The following is a 7,681-nucleotide window of genomic DNA, read 5'->3' on the forward strand; positions in this document are numbered from 1 at the left end:
TGCTTCTCCCTCTGCCTGTGTCTCTGCCTCTCTGTGTGTGTGTGTGTGTGTCTCTCATCAATAAATAAATAAAATCTTTTAAAAAAAATCTTTAAAAAAAAGAAAAAAAAAAAGGAGTCCTCTCTAAGCCAGAATTTATTGCTTTCCAACACAAGAAGACACATTCCCAGCTTCAAATTATTTAAGGCCAATTCAAATACATACTAGGATTGCTAAATTGCATAATCTTATATTTCCAAGTTGCAAAAACACTCATAAAACGAATTATTTTCTTCCTTCTCTCTTCATGTGAACCACTTGGTTCAACAACACTGAACTCTCGCGTCTCCCACAGCACCCACTGCTTGTCCTCTCAATGCTTTTGCTCACGGTACTATCTCTGCTGCTGATGTTTTTCTTTCTAGTTTCTCCATTTGCAAATACCATCTTCTATTCAACAGCTAATACAATCCTTGCTTCCAGACACCTTTGCTGTTCTCCCAAATGGAAGGAATGTCTCCCCTTTCGAATGACCACAGTCTCCTCCTACGCCTTTCTCATGGTATATATCAATATCAAGTTGATGTTGGAACTTCTTGCGATGCCTAGACTCCTTACTAGTTTCCCAGTATTTGGAGAAGAGGAATTAAGAGTTAATAATATTCCTGGTCTCTGACATATAGGAGATACTCCAAAAAATATTAATGCATAAATGACATTTTCCAGACTATATTTGTGAGTTGAAATTTGACTTCTTCTCATTTATCTGTATGTTTGCTTCATTTACATTGCCCGTTACTTTTTAATAGCAATTGCGCGCATAATATAGATGCAAAGTGAGGACAGAAATTAGTTAATAAAGCTAATAGTTTGAAAGGAAAGAGATTGTTATGGTGGCTATTTTAGTTGTGTGAAGAAAGGACAATCATGGAAAGTGGAAGGAACCCTATTTTATTAAACACTTACTGCTATGTATCAAGGGCTTTCTATCTGGTCCTCTCCTGGCCTCAAAAGTGCGTATAAGCTGTGTGTTCAAATTTTCCACCTTGCAAATAAGGGAGATGAGATTCAAAGATGTGAAATAATCTTCCAGAGGTCACATAATCAATGTGGTGCAGGGACTCAGGTTCTTTCATTCCCAAATCTATGCCTTTTTCTATTATATTTAACTGCCTCCTCAGGCCTTTGGCCTTTATTTCAATACTATACATTCAATAAGCATGTTTTGAAGGTTTCTTTTATTTAAATACAAATTTATGAAAATTCAAAGGCAAATAAGACAACTCTTCAGTATAGGGTCTGGAGCAACTGAAGATTACCTGAGAAAGTTACTGGGAAGGGCAAAAGAGGTACCAGCTCAGGAGGCAAAAGTGCAAACTCCATGGTACCTGGAAAACATGAGGAATTATTTAAATAAGTCCAACCACAACATGGAAAGAAAACTACTTCTAGTTAGAAGTAATAAAATGATTCTAAAGCAGTTGACTGGTTTTGCACACTCCTTTCTAGGAAACATCTCTAGAAGCACCAAAGTTGTTTTGATTCTAAATGTGTTTGTTTTAATAAGGGCACTTTTTTAATGGTCTTGCCTAACAGTCAGTTCTGAAAGACAGAGTCTGCTCTGTCAGAGCCCTGAAATTCAAAACAAAGCCTAGCAGTAAATTGATAATTCAAGAAGGTCTAAAAATAGAACCTTGGATCCCTCCTGGGCATTTGTATCACATTTTTTTTTTTCCTAAAGGAGAAAAGAACTTTCTGTTACCTCATAGTCTTTCCATAAGCAGCTGAGATCAAAAGGAAATAATTTATTTTTAATGTTGGCATGGGAGATGTAGCCTGCAATTTGGCCATCATTACCTCAGATTGGTTTAGGGCTGAGGCCAATCTGAGATGCTGAGAGTAGGAGAAATTTGCTGTTTCCTGGAAACTCAAACTGTAGAAACAATTCACCATTTAACTAAATGCAGTAAGGGTACGCTGTGTGCCCAGTTCTGTGCTAGGTAATTGTGATGCAGAAATAAAAGAAGCAGTGCCCTCCGCAGGGGGCTCAATAGAGGTAGAAATCTAGAGGGTGGGAAGACAGTAGGCTAGAAGTGATTTAAATTACTCAGGTCACATAATACAGGGCTAATCCATTGTATAGGAAGGAAGACTTAACCCAAACTCGAAGGCATTGAAAATACTGAATGCTCAAGATATGCTTATTAAACAAATTATGTAGCCTTCAGAATTCTACAACGGAAGGTGGTAATGCTGGAGCTGCCATCTTGAAGCATTAGAAAGCCAGTGGATCTCACCTTAATCCTGCAACAGAATCACAGATGCTGAAACAGGAACCCCAGGGGTGCAGCCACTGCATTTGTATTTTTAAACATCTTCCGGATAATTCTAATGCTTAGCCAGGATTGTAAACCACTGATGAAGACAGGCAGGAGAAAATGAGAGGTAATGATTTCCTGCAAAAAAAAAGGTAGGTAGATTAAGCATATTCAATTTTAGTCGTGGTTTCAGGGAAACTGGGAAAAGGACAAAAGGAGAAGAAACAGTGGAAGAAGGTGAGGAAAGAGACAGAAGGGGACAGATGTGATGGCATGTTTTTAATCCTGAAACAATGACAAGATTGTTTTTGTTCCTCTCTCTTTTTGTGGAGTAATTTGACCAAACAGATAACTATACTGGGTTAAAGTTAAACCCAACTTCAGTGTGCATTCCCATCTCTTTGAGTTCTAACAAAAACAATTTATCTCTCAAAATCTTTTTTTAAGAGTAGGGATTTATGCTTTGCATTCCTTCCAGCCATTCCCCTCCTGGAAAATAGCATAGCAACTGAGAAACATATCAAGTCTTCTCTCAAATCTAAATTATTTGTTACACACACACACACACACACACACACACACGTCTGCCTGTCTATCTACAGCGAGAAAAAACATCCATTTACTATATTTTGTGCCTTAACAGTTTTAGGAGGAAACTATGGATGCATTAGGTGAACATGAACTCTACTATTATGGGTTGAATTATAGCACCATAAAGATATGTTGAAGCTCTGTGAGTATGACCTTTTTTTGAAAGTAAGGCCTTTTTAGATGTAATCTGGTTAAGGCAAGGTCATTAGGGTCGGCCCTAATCCGATATGACTGGTGGTCACTGAAAGGAAAGCAGAGACATAGACACACAAGGAGAACACGATGTGACTGGGGGGGGGGGGGGTGTGCAGCAAAAATGCTGCAGCTGCAAGTCAAGGAACATCTGGATCAACCAGAAGCTGGAAAATAGGCAAAGAAGTTTCCTTCCCTAGTGGCTTTTAGGAAACATGACTCTCTACCAACACCTTCATTTAAACCTTTAAAAACTGTTAGAGAATAAATTTCTCTAGATTTAAGTCACCAAGTTTGTGGTGCAATATTAGAGCAACCTTAGGAAGTTACCCGGCCTACCTGTACATGGTAGTCAACAGATACCAATTCTTAGAGATGTCCTGAAAAAGGAAGGAAATAGATCCATTGCTTTGTTTCTGTTATAATTCATCATGTAGAGATAGAATTAAGTGAGCAGTCCATAAGCTGAGATATCTGTTAAGAGGGAAAGAACTTACAAGGTGCCATGGAGGCGTATGTGACCCCTAATTTAGTCAGTGGGGGGAGGGGTTGCAAGGGAAGTCAAAGAAAGGCTTTCAAGAGGAAGAGCTATTCAAATTGATAACCTGAAGGATGAAAAGAAATCAGCCAGAGTAGATGCTTTCCCTGGAAGAGTATTTCAGGGAAAAGGAAAATGCGTGCATGGGCCTAGACCTGAGATACCATGATATGGTGAAGGAACAACACGCGTGAAATTGCAGGCTAGAGTCTCTCCTACATAATCCTGGTAAATGATGCCATTAAGTCATCGTTTTATTTGTCCAGTATGCTTACATCCCTTGTCTCTCCCTGAAATTCCTTTACCATCTCCACTTAAGACCAGAAGTTTCTTGGCTTTCATTAGTCTCTTATTTTGTAAACCCGGATCCAGAATTTAAGTTCTGTGAATGAATTCCCAAGGATACTGGTATTAGACAAAATTCTCAATTGAAAGGGAGAAATGAGCCTGTGTTGTTTCTGCCTCTATATTGCCAGTTCCAGATACATTTATAGAAGGCTAAGGAAGAAAATAGATAAAAGGCCCAGAAAGGCTCAAGATAACAGGACTCAAATTACAACTTGAGGAAAAACATGCAACGCATTAATATAGTCTATCATTAAAAGGTACCGTGGTCAAATAAGTTTGAGGAATGCTGAATTGTAAACAGGCTTTTGGTTCTTTTATTTTGCTTTAAAAATTCTCAGAGACTTAATATATAAGGAAAATTGAATCTCCAAGGAAAATTATAGTATTAGGGTTTTTTATTTTCTTTTGTTTTAGACATTTTACAGAATAAAGCAGGTATTCATCACTTTTTTTTCTTTTTTCTCTGTTTGAACATTCTGATTTGGGGTGAGTCTCTACACAGGTCAGAGCTCTGCCTCACAACATAGAAGCCAAAAGGACCAGACATTTGCTTTCATTAAAATAAGGCCGCTAGAATTTAAGGAAGCAACCTAAGCTTGGCCCACAGATTCTTCCAAGGGACTGTAATCTGTAGCCCATGATGGAACCAAGGGGAGGGACAGTTTAGGATTCACCCCTGGAATGGGGATAAGATCTTAGGAACGGTGCACTGATGCTAGTAGTAATTAGTGTCGGGTGGCCGGTAGCAGCTTCTTTCTAACCAAACTGCCACCGTGCTCCCAACTACAAAGGATCTCACCATTAACCCAGGTGGATGCTTAACTTACTACCAACTGAAGAGCTAACCACTGTCTTCCCAATAGTGTTTTTTATCTTCTTTTACCAAATTCAATGTCCTTTGGTTGCAACCAAGAATATGTTCATAGGGCATCTCTGGTACTAGTGCTGCCAGGAACATGTTTTGGGGGCAAATACTTTGGGAGTACACATTTGTACCCCGAACGATATCATCGGCCATGTTCTTTTAGCCTTCTCTGACCAAGGCCCGTGTTCTTCTGACAGCCCAATCCCGTCCAATGCCTCCTAGTAGCTTCAGAAGTATGTGGATGGAACTGGAGGGTATTATGCTAAGTGAACTGAGTCAACTGGAGAAAGACAATTATCATATGGTCTCACTCATATGTGGAATATAAGAAATAATGCAGAGGATCATAGGGGACGGGAGGGAAAACTCAATGGGAAGAACTCAGAAAGGGGGACAAGCCATGAGAGACTCTTAACTCTGGGAAACAAATAGGGTTGCTGAAGGGGAAGGGGGAGGGGAGGGGGATGGAGTAACTGGGTGATGTGCACTGAGGACGGCACATGATGGGATGAGCACTGGGTGTTATATGCAACTGATGATGCAACTAGTGAACACTACATCTGAAAATAGTGATGTGCTATATGTTGGATAATTGATTTTAAATTAAAAAAATAAAAAAAAATTACACTTAAAAAAGAAAAGAAGAGAGGTTCTATGTGACATGTGCCTGAAGGCAGCTCACATGCTCTCTCTCAATATGTGTTTCAGGCCCATAAATCTCGATGATAGAACACGTCGAACTTTCCCCGTGTTTCTCCCGTTCTTGTCTTGGCTCCAATGAGAAATGACCAGGTTCTCCGTGACAGACAGTGTTTTCCTTTATTGATTCTGCTGCGGGGAAAAGTGCAGTAGGTGTAGGCTCCAGAGTTGGTCGGGGCCCGGGATGGCATCCTACTTTGACACTTGACACATACGTGTTGAGTAAAACACAGCAGGGAGAGATGCGAGGCCGGCAGCCTTCAAAGTGCGTTTCTTTTGATGGATCCCCCAGACTGTTGGTTGTTGATTATCTTCAGCTCAGACATGGAGGATTTTGTACTCAAATGCTTCAAAAGTTTGCATAGAAAGCTTAACAATTCCTTTTTTTGGTAACACTACTGTTTTGGGTTAAATTCCTTAATTTCTCTAAGATTCAGGGACTCTTGTGAAATGAAATGTAATAGTGAATGTTCTGTAATCTGGCTTCAGCTGAGGACACTTTTTAAATCATTTTGTGTGCCTTTTATATATCATTTAGAGTTGAGGCTTGGTCCAGGATTCAAACAGTATCACCTGAATCCAACTTCTGTCTCTATTTTTTGTGGCTTTACTTTACTATACACTTATGCATTTGTTCATTCATTCATTCCATCTGGAGCAGTTTAATCTCTCAGGACACTAAAACTAGCAACCCCCAAGGATATATCCCAGTTCAGGCTTAGAAGAAAATAGGAATGCAAAATAAAAATTTCAAGGAAAATGTAATTTTCATTCTTTTTAAGTTTATTTAGTTATTTGAGAGTGAGAGAGAGGTTGGGAGTGGAGAGGCAGAGGGAGGGGGACCAGCAGGCTCTGCACTGAGCACACAGCTGGACACAGCACTCGATCCCACTACCCCAAGATCATGACCTGAGCCACAATCAGGGGTTGGTTGCTTGACTGACTGAGTCACCCAGGCACCCCTGTGGTTCATATTGTTGAAAACTGCTGAGTGGCTCAGACTTGTCACATGCTTCCCCTCTTACTGTCAATCCACAGGAAGTTAATTAACAAAATGGAGAGGAGACGATTCCCAGAAGGAAATTGAGGTTTATTACAAAGGTTTAAAATGAATGGACGTAAAATAAATAAATAAATAAATAAATAAATAAATAAAATGGATGGACGTTAAGATGCAAAAAAGAAAAATAAAAAAGAAAAAAAAAAAATAGCAGTAGCTACAAGGCCGTAGGTTCCTGTAAAGCTTATAGGAGATAATATGTGTAAAATGGAAAGCCCGAGGTACGGCCCGTGAGGGAACTGAAGCCTTTCAATCATAGCATCACTCTCACACAAGCGGAATGCTCAAGGGGACTGTAATCTAGATTAAAGTCCCAACTCTCACGTCAAAGATAAATTGGGCGAAGGTCACGCCGCGGAGCTAGAGCATCAAACCCTTCGCGCGCGACATGAGGTGGGAAAAGGTCAACGGTCCGTGTGACGGTGGAGAATGGTCCACCTGATTCTTCCTTTCGGCACTTGTTTCTGGACAATCAGCCTCCTGGCCTGTCTTGTCTGATACGAGTGATACGGCAAAAGAGGCCTAAGTTTCCTACTTGGCGGGAAACAACCTCCAATCCGACCTTAGACTTCTACCTTAGAAAGTTTCAGGGGGGCCAGGACGTCTGTGTCCCCCTGTTTGACTTGCTTATTAGCGAACAGCTCTTGTGGCTTCCGTGTTGCCTCTTCCAGTTGACTAGGAGGCGACGCCAGGGCCGGTGGCCCAACCTCAGCGGCCAGCGAACGTTACTCATAGGCCTGAAGCATCATCTGGGCCTCTCTGTCTCTCTCTCTTTTAGGATTTTAGCCTTCAGGGTGATGGTTACGATTCATGAATTTCAAATCCCAGCTCTGTCCTTCCTGGAGACCGGACATGACCTTTCCCTTTCCGTGGACGGATGAGGATTCACAAGTCACACAGCAAGGCAGAGAGTGGCTCTTCCCTTCTCTCCTGCAGGATTTACTCTGAACCCCCTCAGGTATTTTGTAGCCTCAGCGCCGGCCTGAGCAAGGAGGAGTTTCCTGGCAGCGTCTGCCTGACTCCGGCCCAGGAAATGAGGTAGAGAGAAGAGACCTGTCACATTGAATCCCTTCTCCTGGGAAGACACAGCT

The sequence above is a fragment of the Vulpes lagopus genome, chromosome 15 (genome assembly GCF_018345385.1).
Source record: "Vulpes lagopus strain Blue_001 chromosome 15, ASM1834538v1, whole genome shotgun sequence".
In the NCBI taxonomy this organism is placed as follows: domain Eukaryota; kingdom Metazoa; phylum Chordata; class Mammalia; order Carnivora; family Canidae; genus Vulpes; species Vulpes lagopus.